The sequence below is a fragment of the Petaurus breviceps genome, unplaced genomic scaffold (genome assembly GCF_028583685.1).
Source record: "Petaurus breviceps papuanus isolate PSGF00001 unplaced genomic scaffold, PetGlider_PUasm1.0 90925, whole genome shotgun sequence".
In the NCBI taxonomy this organism is placed as follows: domain Eukaryota; kingdom Metazoa; phylum Chordata; class Mammalia; order Diprotodontia; family Petauridae; genus Petaurus; species Petaurus breviceps.
The window spans coordinates 18,402,573-18,414,917 of NW_027187380.1; positions in this window are offsets into that span (position 1 = coordinate 18,402,573).

The following is a 12,345-nucleotide window of genomic DNA, read 5'->3' on the forward strand; positions in this document are numbered from 1 at the left end:
TCTTCTCAGCTAATAATTTTATTACCTCTTACCTTCTCCTCCTCATCTCAAATTATTCCAATATCTTCCACAAAATTTTCATCCTTTATCCCCTTCTCACGTGAAGAAGTAACCCTTTTCCTTGCCAAGTCAAACCCCTACAGATGACCTTGACTGCATTTCATCACTTCTTCTTAAACAAATTGCCCTCTGTCATTCTCACGCTCTCATTAATCTTCAATATCTACCTATCTGGAAGCTGCTTCCCTGATGCCAGCAAATAAGTTCATATTTTCCCACCATACTTAAAACAAACAAACAAACAAACACAAAACCCCACCTTACTTGCTTTGACATCCTCAATAGCTATATTCCTATGAACCTCCATCCTTTTGCCCAAGGTCGCACAGCTAATAAGTGTTTGAAACTCCTTCAAAAAGTTGTCTATAATAAATGCTTCCACTTCCTCTCACTCTCTTCTAAAATCTTTGCAATTTTGCTTCTTGCCTCATTCAAATGAAGAGAAAAAAAGTTCTATTCAGATTTGTTAATTATCCAAAGATCTTTTAATTGCCCAATCCAGTAGTCTTTTCTCAATACTCATTCTTCTTGACTTTTTTGCAGCTTTTGATACTATGAGTCACCTTATTTTCTAAGTTTTCATGATGTTACTTTCTCCTGGTTCTCTTATTTGACTACTCTTTCTCAATCTCCTTTGCTTTTTATCATTCCCACTAAATGTAGTTGTCCTCCAAGTTTCTTTCATAGGACTTATATTATCTCATCAGTTCTTATGAATTCAATTATCATGTATATGCAGATGATTCTCAGATCAGTTGATCCAGCCCTAACCTCTTTCCTGACCTCAGGTTTCCCATCATTCTCCATCCTTAAATAAAAAAAAATGCTTTTACTTAACAAAATGCAAGATTGATTAAAAAATATAGTTTTAAGTAAGGACCAGTTACATCCTGATGTCTCCAGCAGGAATTCCTAGGTGCATGATAAAGATCTGGGACAAGCTTTAAAAAATTGTAAATTAGTATGTAGTCAGGTGTCTGTGAAGGTTAGAAGTTTGACTAAAAGTTAAGAAAAGAAGAGGTAGTTACTTCCTTATAGCTAAGTTCCACCTTTGGAAGGTGGGCATAGGTGACCTTGTCTAGCCATTCACCTTTCTTCTAACAGATAATACTTTCTTTCTAGTAACCACTCTTATCTCCACCCCTAAATTTTATATGAATGAGGAAACAATGGAGAGGGCAATATGATGCAACAGCGTTTCCACATGACCTTGATAGAGCAATAGCAATTTTTAGCTCCTAAGGCTCAGATTAAAATTGCCCCACTTTGGGAGCTATATTATTAAATAGGAAATTGATATCAATTTAGGTATCTCTTATTTAGCTACTGTGCCCCTTAGGGCTAGCTAGAAAGGAGAATTCTTTCTACTCTGATATTCAGACAGACGGTCCACCTTCATTGTTTCTTTATATTGCCAATTATATATTTCCATTATATTGCCAATCACTGTATCCTGTGTCTCTAAGACTGTTCTCTTTATAATTAATAAAGCACACAATCAGGATCAGTGATGATCTTCTCTTTATCTAGCTGGCACTGTTGTTTCTTGAAACAGAGGCTGTAAATGTAAGTATTAAAAAATAACAACTTTGGGATAGAGACTCATTCTTCCTGGGAAGAGGAGAGAGTTAGAAGGCAAAAAGGGGTGAGGAGAGTATGTTTTCAATGAATTCAAGTATTTTGGGTTCACTTTCTATTTATCCTAATCACACATTCACAGAGTTTAGGCCCTCGGTCATGATAGATGTGGTAGGTCTGATGTCAGAAATCTACTATTTTTTTCTTCTCACTGGAATCATGCTCTCTTTGACTTCTCCTAATGCTGCATCCCAGGAGGAAGCAAAGCTGTTTGATATTCCATCTCCCAGAAACTCATGAAGCTACCTTTCAGAACACTCTAATCATAGAAAATGTTCTCCAAAAACTCGTCCCACTAAAAAACAAAATGTCAGCCTAGTTTCTCTAGATTTGCTGTGAACTCAATTGTCTTCTCTGATGACTTTTACTTAATGATAAGTTGAAGAAGGGTGGACTTAAGACACTTGTTCAAGAAGAGAAAAAAGAATAATCCAAATTTTCCCATGTGTTATATGACATATGTAAAATCATGGTAACTTTGCCATTAAGCTTATTATTCATGGGCTTTAAACAAAGAACCTAAAGTAAAATAGATCTAGGTATGAAAACATTTCCCATCTATTGGCTGGGTTATGACAATCTCAAACTGTTGTACATGGAACATCATGAATAGAAAACTTCTGGATATCCTAAAGGTCTGAGCCTTAATATTTACTCACCGTTGCTTGTAGACAATTCTGTTATTTCCAAAGAGGAAAGCCAAGAGACATCCCGGGATAAGAGGAAATATGGCAAATAGAACTAATCATTTCAGAAGCTGTCAAAGTGAATTGGTAGTGTTATTTATGGACCATAATGAATTTCCCCTTTCCTTTTGCAAAACAATTCATAATTGTCAAACCTCGGCCAAAAAGGAATGAGAGAGAGAGAAAAAATGACAACAATAAAAATAGAACAGATCTGCTGAAACAGACCTTTAACATGGACAGGCAAAGATCCCATAGATTACAAAGGCCCTCAAACTGTTGAATCAGTGGTGAACCTGGTAAAACTAGATACAGTACATTATTTCCAGGCAATATCTCTGACCTTTTCTGAACATTCTGGGGAAGAGACTAGGTTTTCACTTTCAATTTTGAGAGATTTTTTTTTTAAAGCAATCGAGGTTAAGTAACTTGCTCAAGGTTACATGGACAGTTATTTCTGGGTGTGGTGCTGAGTATCTGAGCCTGGATTTGATCCAGGTCATCCCAACACTGGAGCCAGTGCTCTTACTCGCTGAGCCACCTGGCTGCCCCTAAGCAATTGGGGTTAAGTAACTTGCTCAAGGTTACACGGCCAGGTGTTTCTGGGTGGGTGTTAAGTGTCTGAGCCCGGGATTCGATCTCCAGGTCATCCCAACACTGGAGCCGGTGCTCTTACTCGCTGTGCTAGCTGGCTGCCCCAATTTTGAGAGATTTTTGAACCTCTTCTAAACATCACAACACGATCTCTTCTTCTCATGCACAAAGTTTAAATATTTTACTTCCATATAGTACTTCCCACTTTATCAAAGAAATTTCACATACATTTTTTATTTTCATTTTATAAATAAGGAAACTAAATCATAGGGAAATTAAATGACTTGTTCAGGGTCACATAGCTAAATATACATGACAGAATCAGGACCAGAATGTCAAGAAGAAAGTTTGGAAAAATTTGCAGTTTCTCTGATATAGGCCTCATTTCTCAAATATATAGAGAACTGAATCAAATTTACAAGGATATAATTCATTCCTTAACTGACAAATGGTCAGATAATGTGAACAGGCAGTTTTCAGATAAAAAAAAATCAAAGCTATATTTATATAAAAATATCTAAATCACTAGTGATTAGAGAAATGCAAATTAAAGCAACACTAAGGTTCTATCTCACATATGTCAGATGAGCTAATATTACAAGAAATGAAAATGACTGGTATTGGAAGTGTTGTGGAAAAACTGAGACACCAGTGCACTATTGGTGGAATTGTGAACTGCTACAACCATTTTTGATAGTAATTTGAAACTATGTCCAAAGGGCTATAAAACTGTGCATACTCTTTGACCCAGCAAAGCCATGACTAGGTCTGTGTCCCAAAAATATCAGAGAAAAAAGGAAAATAGCCATATGTACAACATTTTTATAGCTGCTATTTTTGTGGTGACAAAGAATTGAAAATTGGGGGGATGTTTTGGATTGAGTAACACCTGAACAAATTTGTGGCATATGACTGTAATGGAATAGTATTGTGCTATAAGAAATGATGAGCAGAATACTTTTGAAAACCCTGGGAAGACTTATATGAACTGATGCAAAATGAAATGAGCAGAGTCAGGAGAATATTATATACTGTTATTACAATACTGTAATGATGATCAGCTGTGAATGATTTAGTTATTTTGATCAAACCAATGATAAAAATATGGTTCAGAAGGCCTGATTATGAAAAATGCTGTCCATATCCAGAGAAAGAACTGATGGAGTCTAAGCATAGATTGTGGCATAATTTTTTCACTTTTTTTTTCAATATGGTTAATATGGGAATATGTTTTGTATGATCTCACCTGTAAAAAAAGGAAATTACTGATTGTCACTAATAATAATAGCTAATATCTAACATTTATATAGAGCTTACTATATACCAGGCACTGTGCTAGTCTTTAAAACTATATTCTCATTTGATCTCCCCTAACCAGAGGTAAGTTAGGGTTTTTTGCTTGTTTTCTTTTTGTTTTTGGTAGGTTAGTTTTTACAGATGAAAGTAGGGCAAAAAAGTGACTTCCCCATGGTTACATAGCTAGTAAATGTCTGAGGCTGCATGGTCACTGAAAGAGCATACTTTTCCTAAGCTCTGATAAGGATTGCACCAAGCAAAAAAAAAATATTCTTTATCACAGTGGCGCTGACTTGAGAAAAGAAAAGGAGTAGCCCAACAGGAGAGCTCTATGGACTAGAAGGGGAGCAAAGAAAAGAGGAAAAGAGGAACCCTGAGATAGGTAGATCATTCCTGCAGGGACCAAGGACATCAAAGCCTGTGGTCCAGAGCTGTGAATTACTCCAGCCTCATGTTTCCCCGTTCATTAGACTCCCTGCTTGTTTTCTCTGAGTATGTGTATATTCCCTCTAATAGACCCTGTGTACAATAATGGGGGAAATATAAATCAATTTTATGGATGAATTGTAACCTTATGACTATAATTACCTTTGCCTTTGATGTTGATTGATTACTGTGTAATGTTATGGTTATTATTGATTTTACCTTCTCTTTTAGCATTTTTCATGTACAGAATTAAAAATATGGTAACAGATTCCATGTATATATAAGAAGCACAAGAGCCTAGGAACTATAGTAGCAGTAGAGGTAACTCTGATGTTACTTCTAGAACTGCCAAAGTTTTGAGTTTTAATAGTGTGGCTGCTGCCTTTTCTATACCCCTCCTCAAGTTTGGTGATGAAAATGGGACCTCATATTATCATTTGAAGGAAGTTTAAGGGGCTAGAAAGAGGGTCAGAAATATTAGCTATGTGATTTGGGCAAGCCACTTAACTTCTGATGCTTCAGTTTCCTCATCTGTGAAATACACAAACCCCCTAAACAGATACTTGATTATTTTTTTTGTTTCTGAGTCACTAGGTGAAAAGAGTTAGCTTCATCTTAAAATAAACTTAAATAATAATAACAGAGAAAAAAATCAATAACAACCACAAAAACCTAAAAGTTCTATTTTGTTCATGTCCAAACCGACCAAAAGCAGCAGAACAAATACACTGCCAAAAAGCATGTTTTGGTATGAACTTCTTACTGATTTTTAGGTTAGAGACTAGTCATCGTATATAGATTTAGAACCAGAAGGGACATTCAAACTTTTCATATTCAACTTCTTTATTTTAGGGGTAAAGAAATTGAGCCTTAGAGGAGTGAAGAACCTTACCTAAAATCACACAGGTTGGAAGTGGACAAGTTAGGATTCAAAGACAGATCCCATAACTTTAAATCTAGCAGTCTTTTCACTTTACTTTACCATATAATGGTAAAGATCTTCCCTGCACCTTAATAGGCCTAAGGGAATTCAAAGATCTTCCCTGCTTTGAAGATCTTTCCTATCCCTTAATAGGTCAAATGTAATCACATGAAGCCTATGATGGGAGGAGTTTGCTGAACAGGAGGAGCAGAGAGAGCCCAGAGGAAGCTGGGAGTCAGAGCACTTAGAGCTAGAGGGAAGAGAAGATGCAGGCAAGTAAACAGCTAAGTGTGGTGTGGCTCCCTGTTGTGTATCAACTTCTTTGTTGCTATAATGGATTCAGTTTTCTGGTGTTGAGGTGTTTCTTTCTGGTTTGGGGATTCGGCTTTCTGGTGTCAGAATAAATGTTTTGCTTTTGTCTTCTATATGGAGAGTATGTTTTACAATTCAGAATGATGCCAGTATATTCATAGTTGCTGTCAGTGCTGTGAATATTTTGTTGGTACTACATACCATCTCTCATAAACTGCTTCATAATCTACTTTCATTTGTTAGTATGACTTTTAGGAATATTCTGACTTTTGTATCATGCTAAAGAAATCACATGATAGAAAGGTAATTTGTACTAGAAGCTAGGAAACTGTCATCTTAACTCTATGCCACATAATGTTGTTCAGTCGCTTCCAACTCTTTATGACCCCATTTTTGTTGTTTTCTTGGCAAAGTTACTGGGGTGGTTTACCATTTCCCTCTTCAGCTCACTTTACAGATGAGGAAAGTGAGGCAAACAGGATTAAATGAGTTGCCCAGATCACACAGCTAGTGTCTGAGGCTGGATTTGAACTCAGTAAGATGAGTCTTCCTGATTCCAAGCCCAGTGATCTACCAACAATGCTACCTAGCTGCCTTAGTACATCCTAAATAAATGTTTATTTCACTTCCCTTTTTCCCCTTGGAAAAGACTTTAGAGGTGATCTAGTTAAGGTCCAGAGAGGTGAATTTTCTCGCTTAAGGTCATACAATAAAAAACAGCAGCAGAATTGAAAATCAAATTCACCTCTTCTGCCTTCAAGTTTAGGATGATCACAGTACTATCCACTTTCTCTTTCTGACCATAAGTTGCTTCAGGGAATAGGTGATATAGGGGACCAAATACTAAATCTGTAGACAAAGAATCTGGGTCCCAATAAAATTTTTACTTTTTTTCTTTTTCTCTTTGTGGCCGGAGGCCAGTCCCTTAACCTAAATTTCCTCATTTGCAAAATGTACAAGTTGGACTTTGTAACTGTGAGGTCCTTTCCAGAACTGAATTAAATATATGGATCACTCATCTTTAAGGCTGGAAGGGTGGGTGGATTATATAACAATTTGGCCAAACATTCTATTATTTTAGACTTCATTTTGACATTATCACCTATCCAATATTGTAGCATTTTTTGAGTATGTTCTGCTGATAGATGAACTAAAAATTCCCTTTGTCTGAAATAATAGTTCATATTTATCGTAGGTGTTTCTTCTGGGAAGCCAGGTGATAAAGTGGATAGAGCACTGGGCTCACACACTTATTAGCTGTGTGACCGTGGGGAAGTTACTTAACTCTGTGTGCCTCAGTTTCCTTATCTGTAAAGTGAGCTGGAGAAGGGAATGGCAAATCACTCCAGTATCTTTGCCAAGAAAACACTAAATGGGGTCACAAAGAGTCAGACATGACTAAAAATGACTAAATATCAACAAATATTTCTGAGTCTATAAAGCACTTTCCTTATAATCACCCTGTGAAGTAGGTAATTAAAGTATTATTATTCCATATTTTGTGAATTAGTCTCAAAAAGTCTAATAACTAGCCGAGGAAAGGAGGATGTGTCAAAGCTGGCATTCAAAACCAGGTGTCTCCTAAGGACAAAACAGGGTCGTCTCTCCTCAATAACACACTTACCACACTGCTGCACAGAATGCATTACTGTTAAAAAGTAGCAGAGTACCAAATGAATGTTGATCTAACTCTCTGCTTTGTTTTTCAGTTGTGGCTAACAATTATGCAGTGAAATTATTTTAATCTATGTACACCACCTATATGGGAAACACGGGTCTTGAAAATTGTGGATACTCAAAAAATATTCATTGATTTAACCTCAATTCAGATAATTCAGAAAATTCCAGCAAAAAATACAGAATATGGCAAAGAAGTGGAAGGGGTTTTGCTTTTTGCCATTAGTTATTGGTGTTTATAAACTTACAGACTGCTAAATTTGGAAGGCAAGTTAGAGATTATCTCATCCAATTCCCTTTATTTGATAGATGAGGAGCCCCGGATCCAGAGGGAATGGCCTTGAATCTCCACGTTTCCTCTTGAGCATAGATGGAGCCATTTGAAATTTCTGTGATTTAGGCTAAATGTTTAGCCAAAAACAAGAAGTATTATGTGGGATACTGGCTAGAATGAGAATGCTTAATAACAGTTTCAATTCTGACCTTCCAAATTATTTGTATAGCTTCCTTTCTTTCCTTGACCGGAGCCCTCAGAGTGGAACTTTAGGAGGTAGCTCATAAATGGTTAAACCTTTAATAATACAGTGAATAAATAGGTCTCCCACCTAGGTTCCTGCCAGATCTGATTAGAATACACAAAGGCCTCTCAGGCATCCTTATACTCCCCTTACACATCTACTTCAAAACTGTGTGCACCTATCTGTTTCCCTGTCCTTTAGTTTCCAATCCCACATACTCATTCTGATTTTTAAAAATTTTATTGGCTATCTAGCTCCTCCATAAATCTCTGCATTCCTTTTATGCTTAGATATGTTTGTATAGAAACAAAAGAATTGACCCTGATCCAGTGAATGTAGTTTCAGAAGGGGTATTCTTAGAGTTTTATCTAAGAACACGTTGTTGGATGTTCAGTTTTTACAAATAAATGGCCTTCTAAGTCATCTATTATCTGACTTCAATTGTAACAAACTGTTCTGCTGACCCTTATAAAAAAAATTAGACTTATCCAGGCTAAGAATTCAACACATGTTATCTTTCTACATGTAACTTGCCTAAAAATGGGGAGGGGGAGTCAGTAAATCATTCTTCTGTGATTAGGTGCTTCCAGGTCCAACTTGTTTCTGTCTGTAGTTCAGAAAAAAAGATTCCTTAAAAACCCCTAAAAAATATCACCACCTCACCACAGGTGACTGACTGGTTCATTTCAAGGTGGCTAGGGTAAGATCATTTATGTCAAAAATAAAGATAACAGATGTTCTCTTCTCCCCACATTAGTCAAAGTGGGTCTTCTGGTATCATTGTACTTCAGTTTTTCAGAACAGGAAGCAGATTTTAGATTCTGTGTGGCCTTTGGTTAATTTAATCTCTAAGGATCCCACTATAAAGCCATCTTCTTTAGCTAGCTGGCCACCAAAATAAAACCACAATTTACCCCTGCCACAGTCTATATTATTTTGCTAGTTCTGGTTAGTAGTTAATAAATCAGACATCAGTTTCTCTCTCCTTATCCTGGTATTTAATAATAAAATTTCCCCCAGAGTTCTTTATAAAGTATTATGATGCCAGCCCAGGCCTTCAGAATTTGACATCAAAGAGTCAAAGCTTCACCAAGTAAACCAAGGAATTACAGTAATACTCTAAAGTTTCAGAGTGAACAAGACTTGATTTTTCAATTTCATGGTGAATACCAGAGCAAAAATTGAATGGAGCTTTCCACATTTGGAGGAATAATGAAGGCTGGCAAGATGAAGGGGAAGGGAAAATGAACATGAACTCCAATGACTTAACAGTGCCAGAGAGCTGGCACAATGTACTCCCTAGAGAAGTCTATGAGGAAGACTCAGGCCCCTTTCTGATTCTGGGAAATGAGGAGAGGGTGGCTTTGTGAGTTCCTTGAGAGCAGGGAGAGTTTTCATCTTTCTTTACATCCTGCATTATTAACATGGTTTATGACACATAGTAGGTGCTTAATAAATGCTTGCTGAATTGATTTGACTCAAGAAGCTTCTGACTTGGTGAATATGTTTTCTTCCTTCCTTCCTTCCTTCCTTCCTTCCTTCCTTCCTTCCTTCCTTTCTTCCTTCCTTCCTTCCTTCCTTCCTCTCTTTCTTTCTTGCCTTTTGGACTGCAATTGGGGTTAAGTAACTTGCCCAAGGTTACATGGCTAGTTTTTGTGTGTGTGTGGGGGGGGTGTGGGCGTTAAGTGTCTGAGGCCAGAACTGTACTGGGGTCCTCCTGACTCTGGGCTGGCACTTTACTCACTGCACCACCTAGGCACCCCAGAAAATGTTATTTCTTGATTAAAAATGGAGAGAATGTTTTCTATGCCTCAAATGGAAAACTATTTGGGGGCACTGACCAAAGTCTACCTGGATAGATTTTAAATAGATTTAAAATAGATAAATTTACTCACTGCCTTCCATATTTCATTGTTGTTGTTCACTAGTGTCTGACTCTACATGATCACATAGAGATTGTCTATGGGGTTTTCTTGGCAAAGATCCTCGTGTGGTTTGCTTTTTCCTTCTCTACTGTGTCCCCATCTTACAGATGAGTTGTGACAAATAGGGGTTAAGTGAATTGCCCAGGATGATACAACTAGTAATTGTTTGAGGCCAAATTTGAACTCAGATCTTCCTGACTCCAGACTCAGTGCTCTATCTACTGTACCACCTAGCTGTACTACCATATCTTAGAAATGATATTAGACAGAGAGTGAGAGAAAACACTTTGACTGCAGCAGTCGTTTAAATTGTCATTGTCTCCAAGTAGTTCTGGATCTGAGATAGGGGAAGGGAGAAGATTTGGGAGGAGGAAAGAAGTGGAAACTCAATGTTATTGTTCTTCCTTAAGGATCTTTAATTTCATTAATTTCAGGTTCAGAACAGGAGGAAAAAAATAAGAATGTACTATGCATCTTCTTTCCCCCTTATTCCAGGTTCACAATTACAAACCTTTTGAAACTTGAAATGTAACTTAGGTGCTCTGTTGTCACAGCTGGTGGGGCTGAAGAGACAGGAAAGAAAGGGATAGAGCCCTGGGACAGGAATCAAGAAGATCTGAGTTCAAATGCAGTCACAATCACTTACTACCTGTGTAACCCTGTCTGCATTATGTTCTCAGCCATAAAATGGGGTTAATAATAGCATCTACCTCCCAGGTAGATCCTTTTGTGAGGATCCACTAAGATAGTACCTATAAAGTAATTAGCACATAGTAGGAACTTAATAAATACTTATTTCATCCAACTCTCTTTTTTCTCTCCTCCCGCCCTCCCTCACTCCTTCCCTCCCTTCCTTCCTTCCTTCTTTCTCTCCATCCTTCAGGGAGCTTGTATTTTACATACATATTTGGTACCAGTGAGACATATTAGAAAATTCTTTAGAAAAAGAAAAAAAAAACATGAATCATTGAAATTCTCAAAGCCTTCTTTATTCCTGGCAAGCTGGCCTTTTGCTTCTCATTGGGCTTAATGTGGTTATACCAGCAGAGAGCGTGGTATAGGTCGGCTGGAGGAGAGCCTGAGATGGCTTCAAATACTGCAACGTCAGCCTAGGATGGACAAACCCCTCGATGTAGCTGTTTTCCGCCAGGAAGTCATTGAGGTGCTGCAGACCCGCGGGTGTCTTGAGATCTCTGAAGCCCATGGTGGTGGTGGGTGGGACCGGGAAGAGTAGAAAGCAGCTGCAGTGAGGGAGGAACTGAGCTCTGGGTAGGGAAACAGTGCAGCGTGTTAACACGCTAGCGCTGGCTTCCCACAGTTTTATTGCTTGGCATTTTATTTCACAAACACAATGCCTCATACACAGTAGATGCTTAATAATATTTTGTTGAATTGTTGAATGAAAATGAATGACTACTGTTATGGACAAGTCATTTTATATTGTTTCTTTACATCCTAGGCAGTGTTTCAAAGCTCAGACCCCATATAAATGTTTTCCTCCCCATCCATATTTTTAACTTCTTTATTTTTGTAGGCTATTTGTATTCCCAGTTGTCACAACTGTTTAATTGAGTCTTCATTGGGCAAAATGAATCATGGCCCTGCTGTAGAGAAGTTATAGAGTTTTCAACAAAATACTGGTGAAAGAGTCTAGCCAAACATATTTGAAAAGGCTAAACTGGCCTTCTGTATCCTAATTAAAAGTAAATTGTGTTCATTTACACAAATATGATTCTATATTTCCATGCACCTATTCAGACGATAAAGCATTAATAATCTTTGTAGATATTGGTAGAGGGGCTTTATAAAAACTCACCAAAATCTGTCAGCATTTTTTCTAAAAAAACATATTGGCACACAAACACACATACATGCATACATACATACATACATACCTACCTACATACATACACAAGCACATTCCCCAAGGCCTTAGCCTACCCAGAGCTCTTATTATCACTGCTAGCAGAAGGGTTAGGAGGAGAGAAAAGAATAGCATCAATCCTGTGAAATAATATTGTCCAAAGACTTATTTTTCAGATGCTCTCCTTTTGTTTATTTTCAATCAATAAACCAAGAGGTTTTTTCTATTTTTTTTTTAACATAGAACCCTAAGAAGGATTTGTAAGCATTTATGTTTATTTATAAGAAATATATTTTGGTAGTTAGTCATGATGAAAGATGGCCTTTCGCCTTTTTTCAGTCAGTGGCCTGCGCTAGCGTGTTCACATGCTGCACTGTTTCCCTACCCAGAGCTCAGTTTCTCCCTTGCCACTGCTGCTTTCTCCTCT